Source organism: Salmo salar, unplaced genomic scaffold (genome assembly GCF_965601325.2).
Source record: "Salmo salar unplaced genomic scaffold, fSalSal1 ptg000645l, whole genome shotgun sequence".
In the NCBI taxonomy this organism is placed as follows: Eukaryota; Metazoa; Chordata; class Actinopteri; order Salmoniformes; family Salmonidae; genus Salmo; species Salmo salar.
In genome coordinates, this window is record NW_027675450.1 from 559571 (window position 1) to 578532 (window position 18962).

General features: G+C 48.1%; 1 non-coding gene and 4 pseudogenes across 1 annotated transcript; all 5 read right to left on the bottom strand.

The window, feature by feature from the left end:
- Positions 1–3867: 3867 nt before the first annotated feature.
- Positions 3868–4651, bottom strand: LOC106598630 (phosphatidylinositol 3,4,5-trisphosphate 3-phosphatase and dual-specificity protein phosphatase PTEN pseudogene; annotated as a pseudogene).
- A 2992-nt stretch (positions 4652–7643) lies between these two features.
- LOC106563957 (phosphatidylinositol 3,4,5-trisphosphate 3-phosphatase and dual-specificity protein phosphatase PTEN pseudogene) lies at positions 7644–9064 on the bottom strand (annotated as a pseudogene).
- Positions 9065–12050: 2986 nt separating this feature from the next.
- LOC106600773 (phosphatidylinositol 3,4,5-trisphosphate 3-phosphatase and dual-specificity protein phosphatase PTEN pseudogene) lies at positions 12051–13470 on the bottom strand (annotated as a pseudogene).
- Positions 13471–16142: 2672 nt separating this feature from the next.
- Positions 16143–16258, bottom strand: LOC123738759 (U5 spliceosomal RNA). Its single transcript, XR_006767538.2, has one exon. It is a non-coding gene; the product is annotated as a U5 spliceosomal RNA (small nuclear RNA).
- Positions 16259–16644: 386 nt separating this feature from the next.
- On the bottom strand, positions 16645–16819 carry LOC123738761 (uncharacterized; annotated as a pseudogene).
- Positions 16820–18962: the final 2143 nt, after the last annotated feature.

Sequence of the window (18962 nt, forward strand, 5' to 3'; positions counted from 1 at the left end):
TACAACAAAAGCAAAACATTAGATTATGTCAGCAGAGTACCAAGCCAGAAATAATCAGACACCCATTTTTCAAGCCAGCATATAATGTCACCAAAACCCAGAAGACAGCTAAATGCAGCACTCACCTTTGATGATCTTCATCAGATGACAACCCTAGGACATTATGTTATACAATACATGCATGTTTTGTTCAATCAAGTTCATATTTATATCAAAAACCAGCTTTTTACATTAGCATGTGACGTTCAGAACTAGCATACCCCCCGCAAACTTCCGGAGAATTCGCTAACATTTTACTAAATTACTCACGATAAACGTTCACAAAAAGCATAACAATTATTTTAAGAATTATAGATACAGACCTCCTCTATGCACTCGATATGTCCGATTTTAAAATAGCTTTTTGGTGAAAGCACATTTTGCAATATTCTAAGTACATAGCCCAGGCATCACGGGCTCGCTATTTAGACACCCGGCAAGTTTAGCACTCACCATAATCATATTTACTATTATAAAAGTTTGATTACCTTTTGTTGTCTTCGTCAGAATGCACACCCAGGACTGCTACTTCAATAACAAATGTTGGTTTGGTCCAAAATAATCCATCGTTATATCCGAATAGCGGCATTTTGTTCGTGCGTTCCAGACACTATCCGAAATAGTAAAGAAGTGTCGCGCGCATGGCGCAATTCGTGACAATAAAATTCTAAATATTCCATTACCGTACTTCGAAGCATGTCAACCGCTGTTTAAAATCAATTTTTACGACATTTTTCTCGTAGAAAAGCGATAATATTCCGACAGGGAATCTCCTTTTCGGCAAACAGAGGAAAAAATCCCAAAGGCGGGCGCGGTCGGGGTCACGCGCATAAGCCCAGTGTCCCTTGATCGGCCACTTGAGAAAGGCGATAATGTGTTTCAGCCTGGGGCTGGAATGACGACATTCTGTTTTTTCCCGGGCTCTGAGCGCCTATGGACGACGTGGGAAGTGTCACGTTAGAGCAGAGATCCTTAGTAAATGATAGAGATGGAAAAGAAGTTCAAGAAATGGTCAGACAGGCCACTTCCTGTAAAGGAATCTCTCAGGTTTTGACCTGCCATTTGAGTTCTGTTATACTCACAGACACCATTCAAACAGTTTTAGAAAATTTAGGGTGTTTTCTATCCATATGTAATAAGTATATGCATATTCTAGTTACTGGGTAGGAGTGGTAACCAGATTAAATCGGGTATGTTTTTTATCCAGCCGTGTCAATACTGCCCCCTAGCCCTAACAGGTTAACATTTGCTTCCATCGTAGTATTTCTGTCCGCCATCTTGGCTGAAGAAGGTCCTTGGGTCGCCTAGCGTCAAATGCGTCATGGGAACCACTCGATATGATTGGTCATCTCTCCGCCCTCACCGCTTTCCTTCCATTGAAAAATGAATGTGAAGCGGTGTTTCACCGCTTGCTAGTGTACACGGGGCATTACATTAATGTAAAGAAACTGAGAGTCATGATCGATGGCAACTCATTGTATGCACGCATGACTGTAAGTAGCTTTGGATAAAAGGGTCTGCTAAATGGCTTATGATTATTATTATTACTCCCTACCCCACGTGTTTAACCTACGTCACTTGTTTTAAACTACGTCGGTTGTTTTTTTTAACCAACTTCGCCGTCGGCCAGAACGAGGATTTGCCTGACGCCCGGTGGCTGGGAAAGCAGCAACGTTAAACCGGGACACCGACAGGATCTCCTCGCTGAGTGTTTTAGGGCGCTTGCCCAGTATCCTCATTTGGCCTCTGTTGTCTTGCACCGTCACTAGTTACCACTGCCACAAAGTCATAAACCCCGCTTATTTCTACCATTTATATATATATATTTTTTTTATCTGATTTTTTTTAAACCTAACCATACTGCTAACCTTATGCCTAACCCTAAATCAAGACAAAAAAATAAATAAATAAGGAAATTGTTGTTTTCATGAATTTGGACGATATAGACCATTTTTGACTTTGTGGCTGTGGTAACTATTGGAAACCGGCGGCTGCGTTTTGGAGAAAGATTTGCCGTAATGGTGTAAATTCAGCTTCCGGAGCTAGTTACTTAGCGCAGTCGGCATCGAATATACCGGAATATCGCTTAAATTAGTTTATGTAAGGAATATTTGTTTAAAATATTAACATACATTCATACATAGCTAACTTGTAATTTAACAGTCAGTCACTTGTTGGCCAGCTCACGCTAAGTTATCGTCGACAGCTAAAAGCTAACAAATGCTAACCCTCGCTAACTAGCGTTACGTTGCTTGTTATTTACCTGCTATTCTTAGCTACATCTACTGGAAAAACAATATGGACCTAACGGTAGATTTTAAAATCGTAATTGAGACGATTATAGTTCATCCCTCTAGCTAACATAGTTAGCTGAATCATTTTGGTTGTCATTATATATATATATATATATATATGTGTGTGTGGGTGTAAGTCCGGGCAAGGAGTACCCGGAAGGGAAGAGCAGCTACCGCTTTTGTTAACTAGTTCAACGTTATAAAACCGAAGACAGTTTTAACTGTAACTAATAGCTGCAACGATTTGACCTGCTTTCACAGCATTTTAAAGACAAGACTCTCGTTAATCTAACCACACTGTCCGATTTCAAAAAGGCTTTACAACGAAAGCAAAACATTAGATTATGTCAGCAGAGTACCCAGCCAGAAATAATCAGACACCCATTTTTCAAGCTAGCATATAATGTCACAAAAAACAAAACCACAGCTAAATTCAGCACTAACCTTTGATGATCTTCATCAGATGACAACCCTAGGACATTATGTTATACAATACATGCATGTTCTGTTCAATCAAGTTCATATTTATATCAAAAAACAGCTTTTTTACATTAGCATGTGACGTTCAGAACTAGCATTCCCACCGAAAACTTCCTGTGAATTTACTAAATTACTCACGATAAACGTTCACAAAAAACATAACAATTATTTAAAGAATTATAGATACAGAACTTCTTTATGCAATCGCCATGTCCGATTTTAAAATAGCTTTTCGGTGAAAGCAAATTTTGCAATATTCTGAGTATATAGCCCGGCATCACAGGGCTAGCCATTTACACACCAACCAAGTTTAGCCCTCACCAAAGTCAGATTTACTATAAGAAAAATGGTCTTACCTTTGATGTCTTCATCAGAATGCACTCCCGGGACTTCTACTACAATAACAAATGTTGGTTTGGTTCAAAATAATCCATCGTTATATCCAAATACCGGCGTTTTGTTCGTGCGTTCAAGACACTATCCAAGGGTAAAGAACGGTCACGCACCCGACGCATATCGTGACAAAAAAATTCTAAATATTCCATTACCGTACTTCGAAGCATGTCAACCGCTGTTTAAAGTCAATTTTTATGCCACTTTACTCGTAAAATAGCGATAATATTCCGACCGGGAGTGTTTGTTTTCATTCAATGACTGAAATGGACCCTTCACGGGGACGAGCGCTCGAGCATCATTCCTCTCAGATGGCCACTTACAAAATGAGCTACTGTTTTTCAACCAGAGACAGCAGCGTCATAATTCAACGTTTTGCCGCCTTCTGAGAGCCTATGGGAGCATCAGAAAGTGTCACGTTACCGCAGAGATCCTTTGTTTTGGAAAGAGATGTCAAAGAAGGCCAAAAAATGGTCAGACAGGGTACTTCCTGTACAGAATCTTCTCAGGTTTTTGCCTGCCATATGAGTTCTGTTATACTCACAGACACCATTCAAACAGTTTTAGAAACTTTGGAGTGTTTTCTATCCAAAGCTAATAATTATATGCATATTCTATTTACTGGGCAGGAGTAGTAACCAGATTAAATCGGGTACGTTTTTTATCCGGCCGTGCAAATACTGCCCCCTTTCCCCAACAGGTTAAGCTGGTACACGACAAACTGAGGATCCCAGTGCCAATTCCCTTTCCTGAAACCATGTGGAATCTGCTCACTCTTGTTTTTAATGGAAGTGTCCCGACACGTTCCGCCACTGAACATGGGCACCGTCTCGAACACCATCTTGTGGAAGAGCAGAGCCACTGGTTTGTAATCCAGCTGGTTCTTGAGAAGGTGGCTATAATAGTAGACATAGCGCCTCTGGCTGGGGATTGTCACTCCCTTCTTATCTCTGGTCCTGACTTCACCGTAGAAGTCCAGAGCTTCCTGTGCTTTGAGGAACTTGCCCCGGTGTAACAGGTAAGCACAGATCATGACACCCGTACGTCCCTTTCCAGCTTTACAGTGAATCGCCGCCACGTGATTGTCGTCCTCACTTAACCACTGGTCAAGATCTTCGCAGAACGGTTTGATCAGCTCCAGCTGGGGGGGATTGTGATCCTCAAACGGATATTGTGCAACTATGCAATTAAATTTGATTGCGTCATATTGTCGCTCAGCGCACAGATTATATATCTTGTAATGATTTTTGTGCTTAGAGTCCAGAAACCGTACTACGTCATCGATATTGTTTCTGTAGACACCCTCAAGTCTTTCAGCAGGAAAGCCCATAGCAATTATGTTGGGATAAATATAAGTCAAGTCCAAGTCAAACCCATCCTCCTGGTATCTCCTTTTGTTTCGGCTGACAATTTCCTTTATGATTGCAGCCATATCTGTCACAGGAGTCTTTTAACGTTTTTTATATAACGAGAAAGTATTGTCGTCGCCTTTGTATGAAATGCTGCCAATATTTCTCCCTCGCAATCCCCGTTGGTATCAGACGTTGACAGCTAGCTAAGCTAACCGTGCTAGCTAGAATAGCTTCTGCTGCTGCTGGGTCATAAAGGAGGGCCTCACTCCATTCCACCACAGGCCCGGCTTCCCAGATCCCACAATTTGACACAAAATCCTCCAGATGAATAGGTGATTAATTATCCAGCCCTCGAACCGTTGTATTTTAAGAGAGTACCAAGTATCGGATTTCGCCAAAGGCGCCGTGATTATGCCAGAAAAGCGGAGAGAAAATCTCCCCGACGTTCCTTGCCCAGGAATAGTGTCCGACTGTGGCACACACTCGACCTCCGCACACACACCTAGCTAGATATGGCTAGCGCATCTAGCTAGCATGTCAAATCTTCAACAACAACAACAACAACAAAAAAGGAGTCATCCGACAAAAACGATATGACAGAAAAATTGACAGCCTCCACCTTAAACATAGCTAACAAATCTGTGCGATTTTTTTTTTTGTTGTTGATTTTATTACTCGAATGCACTTCTTCCCTGACACGTCCCTTTCCCGACTGACTCGCTTCTCTCCGGCTTCACTTCGAACAGATTTTTTTTTGGGGGGGGGGGGGAAATAATTTATTACTTTCAATACCATTCATTCCTTACAAAATCAAATATTTCTTTCAAACACAAATAATGGTATTTTAATTTATCAAACAAAACAAAAACCCCAAAACAAAAACTTAGGGGAGCATCATCCCTCCCCGTCATCCTAAACACTACCTTTCCCTATCTCCCAGTCCCTAATCTAAAATAACCCCAGCCCTAATCCCCCTTTCCACCTCTCCCGGGCAGCATGCTGCCCCCACTTCCTCTCCTCCCTCTTCATCCTCCCCCTCAAATCTCCTTCCACCCTCCTCACTATTCCTTCCACCCCCCAATCTCTCCCTGTCTTGACCATGTTCTGCCTGGCTTCCCACAGCCCCCGCTTAAAGAGGCTCATGAGAAGCCAGAGCAGAAACCTATCCCTATCCGTTCCCCTCGCTCTCCCTACACCTCTCTCTAGCCTAGCCCATGTCAAAACAAAATCCCCTCTTACCCTTCCTAACAACACCCGTGCCTTCGCCCATACTACTCCGGCAATGGCACAGTCCCAAAAGACATGGCGCACAGTCTCCTCCCCGCCACAAGAAGGTCTTGGGCAGGTGGGGGAACGCGCCTAGCTATGCCGGTACATGGTGGAGCGCACCGGCAAACACTTGTGGAGGCTCAACCAATTCAGGTCCTTGAGCCTGTTGTCCAGACCCCGCGCCTGCACTCCCTCCCAGACCACTGCCGGAACGCCCACTACAGGTGCCGGACTACCTGCCTGTCTGACCTCCTCATACAGGTGCCTGTGATTTAAACCTACTCGGGCAACTTCAACCTCGGGGTGCGCACGCAGCCACTTTGCCGCATGACCAAAGTGCCACGGCAGCTGCTCCGCCCGAGGACCCGTGTTAGACCACACCATTACGCTTCTCGCCTGATACGAGAAGAACACCCGCAGGAGGTAACCGGACGGGTGTATCACCGGCTGAGCAAGCTCCGTCAACAGAAAAGAAACAAAAATTGTGTCCAGCTTGAGGGGGAGATGTGGTACCCCCCTACCTCCCTCCCCGATGGGACAGAGCATGCGTGCCCTGGCGACCCACTCGTACCTGCCACCCCACATGAACTGAAACACAAGCCTCACTAGAGGCCTCCTCAGACAAGCCGGCAATGGGTAGATGTATGCCAAGTACAAAAGAGACTGTAATACATCTACCTTGAGAACCAGGACCTTGCCAACAAAAGACAGTGACCTTGCCCTCCACATTGCTAGCTTCCTCTGTACCACTGCGATACCCATGTTCCAGTTCAGCGTCGCTGAGCCGGAGTTCTCAAAATGGACCCCGAGGATCCTCAGGGCCCCGTTACAGAGAGAGAACCCCCCGGGCACATCCGTCCTACCACGCCACCTTCCGAAAAACTTCACGGAAGACTTTGCGTGGTTAAGAACCGCTCCCGACGCTCGGGTGAAGTCCCCAATAATGGCAAGGGACCTTGTCAGGCACGAGTCCTTGCAAAGCAGCAAGGAAGTGTCATCGGCGTATTGCGTCAACTTGATGCGCAAACCACCGCTTCCAGGGATCAGCAAGCCCTCCACCCCTGTGTCTGCCCTAATGGCAGCTCCCAGAGGCTCCATGTACAGAACGAAGAGGAGAGCCGAGAGCGGGCATCCCTGCCTGACCCCAGATGAGAGGTCAAAAACGTCACCCAAGTGACTGTTTACGCTAACTCGGCACCCCGCTCCGACATATAATGTACGGATCCATCCTATAAACTTCTCCCCAAATCCTAATCTACCTAACACCCTGAATAGAAAAGATCTATTCACGCGATCAAAGGCTTTCGCCTGATCTAGCGCTGCTACCATTAAAGGCAGCCCTCTATCTTCTACCCAAGCGATGGAGTCCCTGATCAACTGTAGGTTCCACCTAATAGAGCGGCCCTCTACCCCGCACGTCTGATCCTCATGGACGACGTAGGGAAGGGCTGTGCGCAACCGGTCCGCTAAGACCTTTGCTAACAGCTTATAGTCTACACACAGCATGGTCAACGGCCGCCAGTTGCCAAGGTCTGTTACTTCCCCCTTCTTATAAAGAAGTGACAGCACACCAACAGCCATTGATCCCCCCGGGACCCCCGTCTCAAGGATGGCCTTCAAGACTTCCAGGACCACTGGTCCAAGTATACCCCAAAACTTGAGGTAAAACTCGGCCGGCAACTGAACCTTTTCCCACTCAACAACGGTGTCAATACTTTCCGGATGAATGAGCGGGGGAGGGGCAAAATATGCAAAAGAATAAAGAAAACTTGGTCAGCATTATTGTTCCTATAATTGGTGGCATATTCCGTGACGCAAATGTCCTGCTGCCGTAGGTTGGTGGGGAAAAAGGTACTTGCTTTTCAGTTTATATTCAAGTTCCTTTTTTCCCCCTCTGAAAGTAGGTATTATTATTATTTTTATTTTTTTTACTTCCCATAAAAATCTCACACTTTTGTTATTTGCGTCTGTTGCTCCTCATCAAACGGTTCGTTCTCCGGGTCAGAGTCTGTGGTGTCAGAGTATCGGTAATGGTCCGCCTCGTTGTCACTAACGTCTGGCGTTAGTGAGGTGGAAGTGCTGGCCTCAGAGTTGAAGATGTCCTCCACAGTCTTGGTAAAGTACAGCTTCACCTTGAAGTTGGGGGAGAAGTATCTGTTTGCTTTATCCATGTTGGCCTTGTCCAGGTCGTTCTTCGTCAGTGAGAGGATCAGGTAATCCTTGTCGTTGTCCCCCGTTCCTCCTGTTTGAATTCCTGCCTGCTCCTTTGGTAACGTCCCGTTCTCAACCTTCTCAAAGTGCTCCTCTGGTCCAGGGACGAAAAAGGTGTTCACCCAGAAATGAAACATCTTATCCTTCTTCATCATCTTGTTCTGTTTGTGGAAGAACTCCACCTTGATGTCTCCACCCACGGGCAGTGGCTGGGGGAACTCGAAGAACACGTACTTCTCCTCCTTCCGCGTGTTCACCGGGTTGGACGTGTGGATCTTTACCTTAAGCTGGTACACGACAAACTGAGGATCCCAGTGCCAATTCCCTTTCCTGAAACCATGTGGAATCTGCTCACTCTTGTTTTTAATGGAAGTGTCCCGACACGTTCCGCCACTGAACATGGGCACCGTCTCGAACACCATCTTGTGGAAGAGCAGAGCCACTGGTTTGTAATCCAGCTGGTTCTTGAGAAGGTGGCTATAATAGTAGACATAGCGCCTCTGGCTGGGGATTGTCACTCCCTTCTTATCTCTGGTCCTGACTTCACCGTAGAAGTCCAGAGCTTCCTGTGCTTTGAGGAACTTGCCCCGGTGTAACAGGTAAGCACAGATCATGACACCCGTACGTCCCTTTCCAGCTTTACAGTGAATCGCCGCCACGTGATTGTCGTCCTCACTTAACCACTGGTCAAGATCTTCGCAGAACGGTTTGATCAGCTCCAGCTGGGGGGGATTGTGATCCTCAAACGGATATTGTGCAACTATGCAATTAAATTTGATTGCGTCATATTGTCGCTCAGCGCACAGATTATATATCTTGTAATGATTTTTGTGCTTAGAGTCCAGAAACCGTACTACGTCATCGATATTGTTTCTGTAGACACCCTCAAGTCTTTCAGCAGGAAAGCCCATAGCAATTATGTTGGGATAAATATAAGTCAAGTCCAAGTCAAACCCATCCTCCTGGTATCTCCTTTTGTTTCGGCTGACAATTTCCTTTATGATTGCAGCCATATCTGTCACAGGAGTCTTTTAACGTTTTTTATATAACGAGAAAGTATTGTCGTCGCCTTTGTATGAAATGCTGCCAATATTTCTCCCTCGCAATCCCCGTTGGTATCAGACGTTGACAGCTAGCTAAGCTAACCGTGCTAGCTAGAATAGCTTCTGCTGCTGCTGGGTCATAAAGGAGGGCCTCACTCCATTCCACCACAGGCCCGGCTTCCCAGATCCCACAATTTGACACAAAATCCTCCAGATGAATAGGTGATTAATTATCCAGCCCTCGAACCGTTGTATTTTAAGAGAGTACCAAGTATCGGATTTCGCCAAAGGCGCCGTGATTATGCCAGAAAAGCGGAGAGAAAATCTCCCCGACGTTCCTTGCCCAGGAATAGTGTCCGACTGTGGCACACACTCGACCTCCGCACACACACCTAGCTAGATATGGCTAGCGCATCTAGCTAGCATGTCAAATCTTCAACAACAACAACAACAACAAAAAAGGAGTCATCCGACAAAAACGATATGACAGAAAAATTGACAGCCTCCACCTTAAACATAGCTAACAAATCTGTGCGATTTTTTTTTTTTTTTTGATTTTATTACTCGAATGCACTTCTTCCCTGACACGTCCCTTTCCCGACTGACTCGCTTCTCTCCGGCTTCACTTCGAACAGATTTTTTTTTGGGGGGGGGGGGAAATAATTTATTACTTTCAATACCATTCATTCCTTCAAAATCAAATATTTCTTTCAAACACAAATAATGGTATTTTAATTTATCAAACAAAACAAAAACCCCAAAACAAAAACTTAGGGGAGCATCATCCCTCCCCGTCATCCTAAACACTACCTTTCCCTATCTCCCAGTCCCTAATCTAAAATAACCCCAGCCCTAATCCCCCTTTCCACCTCTCCCGGGCAGCATGCTGCCCCCACTTCCTCTCCTCCCTCTTCATCCTCCCCCTCAAATCTCCTTCCACCCTCCTCACTATTCCTTCCACCCCCCAATCTCTCCCTGTCTTGACCATGTTCTGCCTGGCTTCCCACAGCCCCCGCTTAAAGAGGCTCATGAGAAGCCAGAGCAGAAACCTATCCCTATCCGTTCCCCTCGCTCTCCCTACACCTCTCTCTAGCCTAGCCCATGTCAAAACAAAATCCCCTCTTACCCTTCCTAACAACACCCGTGCCTTCGCCCATACTACTCCGGCAATGGCACAGTCCCAAAAGACATGGCGCACAGTCTCCTCCCCGCCACAAGAAGGTCTTGGGCAGGTGGGGGAACGCGCCTAGCTATGCCGGTACATGGTGGAGCGCACCGGCAAACACTTGTGGAGGCTCAACCAATTCAGGTCCTTGAGCCTGTTGTCCAGACCCCGCGCCTGCACTCCCTCCCAGACCACTGCCGGAACGCCCACTACAGGTGCCGGACTACCTGCCTGTCTGACCTCCTCAGGTGCCTGTGATTTAAACCTACTCGGGCAACTTCAACCTCGGGGTGCGCACGCAGCCACTTTGCCGCATGACCAAAGTGCCACGGCAGCTGCTCCGCCCGAGGACCCGTGTTAGACCACACCATTATGCTTCTCGCCTGATACGAGAAGAACACCCGCAGGAGGTAACCGGACGGGTGTATCACCGGCTGAGCAAGCTCCGTCAACAGAAAAGAAACAAAAATTGTGTCCAGCTTGAGGGGGAGATGTGGTACCCCCCTACCTCCCTCCCCGATGGGACAGAGCATGCGTGCCCTGGCGACCCACTCGTACCTGCCACCCCACATGAACTGAAACACAAGCCTCACTAGAGGCCTCCTCAGACAAGCCGGCAATGGGTAGATGTATGCCAAGTACAAAAGAGACTGTAATACATCTACCTTGAGAACCAGGACCTTGCCAACAAAAGACAGTGACCTTGCCCTCCACATTGCTAGCTTCCTCTGTACCACTGCGATACCCATGTTCCAGTTCAGCGTCGCTGAGCCGGAGTTCTCAAAATGGACCCCGAGGATCCTCAGGGCCCCGTTACAGAGAGAGAACCCCCCGGGCACATCCGTCCTACCACGCCACCTTCCGAAAAACTTCACGGAAGACTTTGCGTGGTTAAGAACCGCTCCCGACGCTCGGGTGAAGTCCCCAATAATGGCAAGGGACCTTGTCAGGCACGAGTCCTTGCAAAGCAGCAAGGAAGTGTCATCGGCGTATTGCGTCAACTTGATGCGCAAACCACCGCTTCCAGGGATCAGCAAGCCCTCCACCCCTGTGTCTGCCCTAATGGCAGCTCCCAGAGGCTCCATGTACAGAACGAAGAGGAGAGCCGAGAGCGGGCATCCCTGCCTGACCCCAGATGAGAGGTCAAAAACGTCACCCAAGTGACTGTTTACGCTAACTCGGCACCCCGCTCCGACATATAATGTACGGATCCATCCTATAAACTTCTCCCCAAATCCTAATCTACCTAACACCCTGAATAGAAAAGATCTATTCACGCGATCAAAGGCTTTCGCCTGATCTAGCGCTGCTACCATTAAAGGCAGCCCTCTATCTTCTACCCAAGCGATGGAGTCCCTGATCAACTGTAGGTTCCACCTAATAGAGCGGCCCTCTACCCCGCACGTCTGATCCTCATGGACGACGTAGGGAAGGGCTGTGCGCAACCGGTCCGCTAAGACCTTTGCTAACAGCTTATAGTCTACACACAGCATGGTCAACGGCCGCCAGTTGCCAAGGTCTGTTACTTCCCCCTTCTTATAAAGAAGTGACAGCACACCAACAGCCATTGATCCCCCCGGGACCCCCGTCTCAAGGATGGCCTTCAAGACTTCCAGGACCACTGGTCCAAGTATACCCCAAAACTTGAGGTAAAACTCGGCCGGCAACTGAACCTTTTCCCACTCAACAACGGTGTCAATACTTTCCGGATGAATGAGCGGGGGAGGGGCAAAATATGCAAAAGAATAAAGAAAACTTGGTCAGCATTATTGTTCCTATAATTGGTGGCATATTCCGTGACGCAAATGTCCTGCTGCCGTAGGTTGGTGGGGAAAAAGGTACTTGCTTTTCAGTTTATATTCAAGTTCCTTTTTTCCCCCTCTGAAAGTAGGTATTATTATTATTTTTATTTTTTTTACTTCCCATAAAAATCTCACACTTTTGTTATTTGCGTCTGTTGCTCCTCATCAAACGGTTCGTTCTCCGGGTCAGAGTCTGTGGTGTCAGAGTATCGGTAATGGTCCGCCTCGTTGTCACTAACGTCTGGCGTTAGTGAGGTGGAAGTGCTGGCCTCAGAGTTGAAGATGTCCTCCACAGTCTTGGTAAAGTACAGCTTCACCTTGAAGTTGGGGGAGAAGTATCTGTTTGCTTTATCCATGTTGGCCTTGTCCAGGTCGTTCTTCGTCAGTGAGAGGATCAGGTAATCCTTGTCGTTGTCCCCCGTTCCTCCTGTTTGAATTCCTGCCTGCTCCTTTGGTAACGTCCCGTTCTCAACCTTCTCAAAGTGCTCCTCTGGTCCAGGGACGAAAAAGGTGTTCACCCAGAAATGAAACATCTTATCCTTCTTCATCATCTTGTTCTGTTTGTGGAAGAACTCCACCTTGATGTCTCCACCCACGGGCAGTGGCTGGGGGAACTCGAAGAACACGTACTTCTCCTCCTTCCGCGTGTTCACCGGGTTGGACGTGTGGATCTTTACCTTAAGCTGGTACACGACAAACTGAGGATCCCAGTGCCAATTCCCTTTCCTGAAACCATGTGGAATCTGCTCACTCTTGTTTTTAATGGAAGTGTCCCGACACGTTCCGCCACTGAACATGGGCACCGTCTCGAACACCATCTTGTGGAAGAGCAGAGCCACTGGTTTGTAATCCAGCTGGTTCTTGAGAAGGTGGCTATAATAGTAGACATAGCGCCTCTGGCTGGGGATTGTCACTCCCTTCTTATCTCTGGTCCTGACTTCACCGTAGAAGTCCAGAGCTTCCTGTGCTTTGAGGAACTTGCCCCGGTGTAACAGGTAAGCACAGATCATGACACCCGTACGTCCCTTTCCAGCTTTACAGTGAATCGCCGCCACGTGATTGTCGTCCTCACTTAACCACTGGTCAAGATCTTCGCAGAACGGTTTGATCAGCTCCAGCTGGGGGGGATTGTGATCCTCAAACGGATATTGTGCAACTATGCAATTAAATTTGATTGCGTCATATTGTCGCTCAGCGCACAGATTATATATCTTGTAATGATTTTTGTGCTTAGAGTCCAGAAACCGTACTACGTCATCGATATTGTTTCTGTAGACACCCTCAAGTCTTTCAGCAGGAAAGCCCATAGCAATTATGTTGGGATAAATATAAGTCAAGTCCAAGTCAAACCCATCCTCCTGGTATCTCCTTTTGTTTCGGCTGACAATTTCCTTTATGATTGCAGCCATATCTGTCACAGGAGTCTTTTAACGTTTTTTATATAGCGAGAAAGTATTGTCGTCGCCTTTGTATGAAATGCTGCCAATATTTCTCCCTCGCAATCCCCGTTGGTATCAGACGTTGACAGCTAGCTAAGCTAACCGTGCTAGCTAGAATAGCTTCTGCTGCTGCTGGGTCATAAAGGAGGGCCTCACTCCGTTCCACCACAGGCCCGGCTTCCCAGATCCCACAATTTGACACAAAATCCTCCAGATGAATAGGTGATTAATTATCCAGCCCTCGAACCGTTGTATTTTAAGAGAGTACCAAGTATCGGATTTCGCCAAAGGCGCCGTGATTATGCCAGAAAAGCGGAGAGAAAATCTCCCCGACGTTCCTTGCCCAGGAATAGTGTCCGACTGTGGCACACACTCGATCTCCGCACACACACCTAGCTAGATATGGCTAGCGCATCTAGCTAGCATGTCAATTCTTCAACAACAACAACAACAACAAAAAAGGAGTCATCCGACAAAAACGATATGACAGAAAAATTTACAGCCTCCACCTTAAACATAGCTAACAAATCTGTGCGATTTTTGTTGTTGTTGTTGTTGTTGTTGAAACTAAAAACCGCCCTCCTCTTAACAACATCCCTCAAACCCCTTACATTTAAACTAAAAATATTAACAGAATGTATCATTATAAATTAAAACAAATACTCGCTTTAACAAATTAAATTCAAAACCAACAAAAAACAGGAGGCTCACCCGATGCTCCCCTGCTCCATCTCATCCGGAGGGGACGTCTTCTCCTCTCCTGACGTCCCCCCCCCGTCCTCCTCCATCTCTCCAACCCAGGATGCAGGCATGGTGTTAGACCTCTGAGTGCCCTGCATCCCGGGTTTCCCACCAACACCCTCCATTTCTCCCTCCCTGTAGCCTGCTGGGCTGAGAGTAGGGAACCCCATCTCCCCAAACAGGAGTTGAGGTTCCCCCCCGACGCCCAGCCCTGAGCCACACCTTGGGAGTCCCCTTCCGCCAAGTGTTGAGGTGCTGAGAAATCCAGCGAGGACAAGGATACCTCTCCCTCCCCCATCACTCGCTTGGCCACCCCCACACTGTCTGTCGAGCGCCCCCTCCTCTTCCCTTTCTTCTTCGGTGTTGGAGGTAACGGGGAAACACCACCCCCCTTCCCCGCCAGCTCCTCCACCAATCCTCTCATTTCTTCCACAAGGGCGCTCGACATGCTGTCTCCCCACCCCCCCACCCCCTCTCCCCCCTCCTCCACAGGCCCTGCCCCCGGCACCCCCTCCACCCCCTCTCCCTCCACTGTTGCTCTCTCTCGCTCCTCCACTCCCTTTCTCCCTTTCTCCTCCTTTCCTTCCTCTTCTTCCAGTTCTTCTGCTCCCGTATCTTGTCTTTCCCCTTCTCCTCCTGCTACCGCTCCTTGGTCCTCCTCCTTCCGTGTGTCCTTCCCCTCTGGGCCCGTGCTCGGGTCATGAGACGACCTTCCTTCCCCTCCTCTTCTTCCCCCATCCCCCTCTTCTGCTCTCCCCCCAGCTGCAGACGCATATGACCTCTGATAAGCCGGGCACTCCCGCCACAGGTGTGCTGACGAGCCACACCCGTGGCACGCTTTAGGCACGTCGCAGTCCCTCGCTTCGTGCTCCCCCGATCCACAAAATCTGCACTTTCTTGTGCTGCACGAGGCGAGGATGTGGCCGTAGGCCATACAACGCCTGCAAAACGGAGGCTGACGGGCATAATACAACGTCCCCCTGTCAGCCCCCAGGGAGAACATCGCCGGAGGATGGAGGTAGCCACCCAACCCCTTCGGGTCCTCTCTGAGCAGAGCCTGAAAACCTCTTCTCCCATTCCAAAAGCCGAGGGAGTCCCTGAGGAGCCTTGCCGAGGAGACATTGTCCATGTACCGCCCCAGGAAGGTCCTCACCTCTTCATCCTTCACATGGGGGTTATACATATTCACCGTGACCACCCGGAAATTACTTTTTCCCAGGCTGGTCACCTCATAATGGCACATCGGCCTGTCCTTCCCCACCTCTCTGGCTTTCTTCAGCACCTCCTCGTACCTCCCTTCCTTGTGGAGCGTCACTTCGTAAGCCGCCTCCACTGGATTCGCCTGGAGGCACAAAACCTCCCCCACCTCCAACTTCAGGATCCCGATCAGGATTGTTCTCCCGAACGTCTCCCTCCCAAATGGCTCCATGTCCTTGTTCCTCCAGGCAAACCTCACCGTATTCGCTATACCGATCCCAGGCATCTTTGGTGGTGAAGGTCGAGCCATTCTCCAGAAAATGAAAAAAGGACCCACTTCCTCGACCACAACAAAAATCAAAAACGCTCTCTTTTAACAGAAGCAAATGTAGAAATGTAAAGTGTAATCAGAATAAAATTTTTAAGGTACAAAATTTTCTCGCTCACTTACCTTCGACCTTTCAACTCAGCGGGCTTTGGGGCACCTCGGTACCAAGCTTGATCTGAGCCAAAAGGCCGAGAAGCGATAACCCACAAATTGACCTCTGTGGTTTGGCAAAAGTGGGCTCCTCCCATCGCCACACACCCCCAACGTCTTTCTGGCGACAGGCAAGTGTTTTTTTCAAAAAGTCGCCAATGAGTCAAGTGACTACTTTGACTGGAAAAATACACCGGTCAGACACGGTCTCTGTTGATTTCTCTTGAAACAAGATATCGGGCTCTGCCAGAAGCAAAGCCCTCCAAAAATACGTTGAACTCGTAAGTGTTCCTCTCCACGGAAGTCTTTAGTAAAAGGCGAAAGGCTTGTGCGTAATGAAGAGAAACCAGAGTCGTATGGAAGTCAGAGGTCGGGGCCCGAGACGCACTCTGTTTACTCTAGGCCGGGTTCTCGCGGGTTGTCCCCGAACCCACTCGCCAAGTTTTCGGGGGCTGTGGGGAAAAAGTCACGGACAGACAGACACCAAACACACACAGACCCACTATCCTGGTGAAGTATTAGTTCTTTTTTTGGTCAAAAACAGACACGGACACACACACACACACTGGTTAATGCCAATATGTTTTTTTTGTAAATTTTTTAAAGAAAAATGGAGGGAAAACGCTGGACCGCACGACAAGCGCTTTGCCCTTCTTTCAGTTTGGATTTTTTTTCTTTCTCTCTTCTTCTTCTGGCTGTTTACCTACCTCCGTGGATTTTTTTTCCTTGACAACGGTAGAAAAGTGTTGCACCGTTCCCGAAGGTACTGCAATACCAGGTCGATGCGTGGAGCGGACGGAGCAAGCCCCATTTCCGACTCCCTGTTCGAAAAATCCATTTAATATGTAGTCCCCCTATGGGGGACGTATCAGATATTAAACTGATAAGAACAGATTTTTTCTTTTGTAAAAGTTTTACTGATGCATTTTCCTTTAAAACAGCTCACATTTTTTATTCATTTTTTCACATAAAAACGGCATAAAGTGCATAAAAACCAGCATTACATAAAAACATTTTTTTTTAAAGGTACAAGTTGTTTATTTAAAACAATAAAACAATCATACATAAAAGTACCCTTTATTGTAAAAACCAATCTGATAAAAGCCATTTAAAATGTGTATGAATGATTTAACAAAGTAAAACCATTTTTAAGACATGGAAAGCCTGTCAAAAAGTCCCTTTGTTAAAAAGCTGTCTTTAGTCCTTTGTACAGGAACGGGGTGAGTCCTTATCAAAAAAGCCTCCTCCTGCTCTTCCGAATTGACTCCGTACCCATCCATCGGGGCCCAGAGGAGACCCCTCCCCTAGGCGCGTCGCCCTAGGCTTCGCAGAGCTGTCAGGCCGTGGCCGCCAGGACCTCAGGTGTTGTGGGGGACCCTTCGCTTGGGGTCGATGCCCCCTTTCGTTCGTACCACCCCAGGGCTTCCGTGGCTACCAAAGCCACTGCCTGGGGGGGTGGTCTCTACCTGTTTTCCTACCAGCAGGTTGCGGGAGGACCACAATGCGTCCTTCAGACACGTGAGAGTGGGCCAGAGTTTTGTGAAGGCCTTTGGTGAAATAGGCCTTCGGCCCACCCCATACAGCACGAGCTGCGGCGTTAGGTCCTCCCCTGCTGGCAGACATGGGTAGATCAGGGGGCCTGCTTCCTTCCACAGGTCCCTTGCAGCTCTGCACTCCCAGAGCAAGTGCCTCACCGACTCTTCTTGGCCACAGCCTGGTCGGGGGCACGCGGATGTCCTCGCCATGCCCCGGGAGTGCATAACGGCCCTGACCGGGAGGATCTCATGGGCGACCATCCAGGACAGGTCACGATGCCAATTCAGCAGAGCAGGATGGGCCACGTTGCGCCAAACCGTTGTGGGCTCACCTATAGCGAGCCCGCGCACTGGACACACCGGTTCCCGTTCCTGCACAAGAGAGAAAAGAGAGCGGTGTTTAGTTAAAACTGTGACAGGCTCCTTTTCCAGTTTAAAATGTCTTAAAAATGTTTTGAGCTGGACATAGTGTGTGGGGAGCAGGAAAGAGACTGGGGCTCGCAGGTCGACTGGGATCAGCCTCAGGGATCTGAGGTAAGACCCCAGCCAGAACCGTGCGAGGGCCTGGGTCTTGTTGCTGACCGGGGAGGTGGCGAGAGTCAGATGTAACGCCGTGTAGCGGCTGCCCAGGAACAAGTAGAGGTCAGGCAAGCCTTTCCCCCCCTGAGCCTGGGCCTCTTCACCACCTCCCTCCTCAGCCTCTCCCACTTGCTTCCCCACAGGAAATAAAACAGCATCCGGTCCAGAGCTAAAAGAGTTGTTCGTGGGGGGATAAAAACAGAACTGATTAATAAAAGCACAGGTAAAATCACAGCCTTGATGATTAAAACCTTGCCCTCAAATGTCAGCCGTCTCAGTCCCCAAAAACCCAGTCTCTGTCTTACAGTCCCTAAAATCCCGGTCCAATTGCCACTACCTCCTCCCTCCCTGTCAAATTTTACCCCCAGAACCCTTATGTCTGTCATTTTGACTGTCAGTGGTAGTCTGGTCAAGTCTGAGTCTGCCCACGGTCCGAAGAATTGGGCCTCTGTCTTGTTCCTGTTCAGTCTCGCCCCAGAGGCTTGTCCGTACCAGTCAGTCCTGTCCAGGGTCCTGTCGACAGATAAAAGGTCGGTACATAAAATGTTGACGTTGTCCATATAAAAAACGCACTTGGCAGTCATCCCCCCACTCCCCGGGATACTCACCCCACTGATCCGTTGGTCCCTTCTCAAGACCTGTGCCAGTGGCTCAATGCAAGCAACAAACAGGAGGGGAGATAACGGACATCCCTGACGGACGCCGCAGTGTACTCCCACTGCTCTTGACAAATGCCCATTTACAAGGATTCTGCTGGTGATGTCCCCATACAGCAATCCCACCCAAGCTAGAAACCTTTCTGGGAACCCCATTTTTTGCAGTACCTTGAAGAGGTACTGGTGCGAGACCCGATCAAAAGCTTTCTCAAAATCTAAATTTAGGACTATAAGCTGCATGTTTCTGTCTCTCGCATAACAGATTGCATCTCTGATCAGTACTAGGCTG